The 676-nt window shown below is 33.3% G+C and overlaps 1 pseudogene; it reads right to left on the reverse strand.

Annotated features, from left to right (window-relative positions):
* Nucleotides 1-2: 2 nt before the first annotated feature.
* Nucleotides 3-110, reverse strand: LOC117099977 (annotated as a pseudogene).
* Between the last annotated feature and the right edge of the window lie 566 nt (nt 111-676).

A 676-nucleotide genomic window follows, 5' to 3' on the forward strand; every position in this document is an offset into this window, starting at 1 on the left:
ATAATTCACGAGGTTTTAAAAAACAGAATAAAACTCAATAAAGTTCCTCTGCACGGAAATCTTTAGTAAAAGGCGAAAGATTTATACGTGATGCAGAGAAACCAGAGGTGATTTATCAGTAGTTTACTCTTAATTTTAAAGGTAAGCAATACTCTAACAACGCTATGGTGTTGAAATTTCAAAACATCAGAAAATACATACGATTTACTCGTGCTTGTACTATAAGTGAATATTAAACAAAGAACGACGATAACCAAGAGAAACTGAAAAAAAAGCACGACTCGCAGAACAACACTGAGTTGTGTTCAAGTGGTAATTTAGTTTTTCGCGCGTTCTTACACTGCAGCTTTCTCATTGATTCATATGTGCACCACTTATTGCGTAACATGATTCCTGATGATGACACAATTAATGTCGAAATATTGAATCCCAACACGATGGCGTGCATTTCAATACTTGGAGTATGTATTATACCTTCTTTGATACTTTCTTATGTAACATGTCGTATTCGTAAACGTGAGATCTTGAAAAGTATCTGTCTATTAAGTAGGGCTAACTTTTTAAGGAACAAGAATATTGATTAAGATTTAGATGATTCTGTTTTTGATTGATTGCCTCATGATAATTCACGAGGTTTTAAAAAATAGAATAAAACTCAATAAAGTTCCTCTGCACG

The sequence above is a fragment of the Anneissia japonica genome, unplaced genomic scaffold (assembly GCF_011630105.1).
Source record: "Anneissia japonica isolate Jap-2015-1 unplaced genomic scaffold, ASM1163010v1 scaffold51416_len676_cov111, whole genome shotgun sequence".
NCBI lineage: Eukaryota > Metazoa > Echinodermata > Crinoidea > Comatulida > Comatulidae > Anneissia > Anneissia japonica.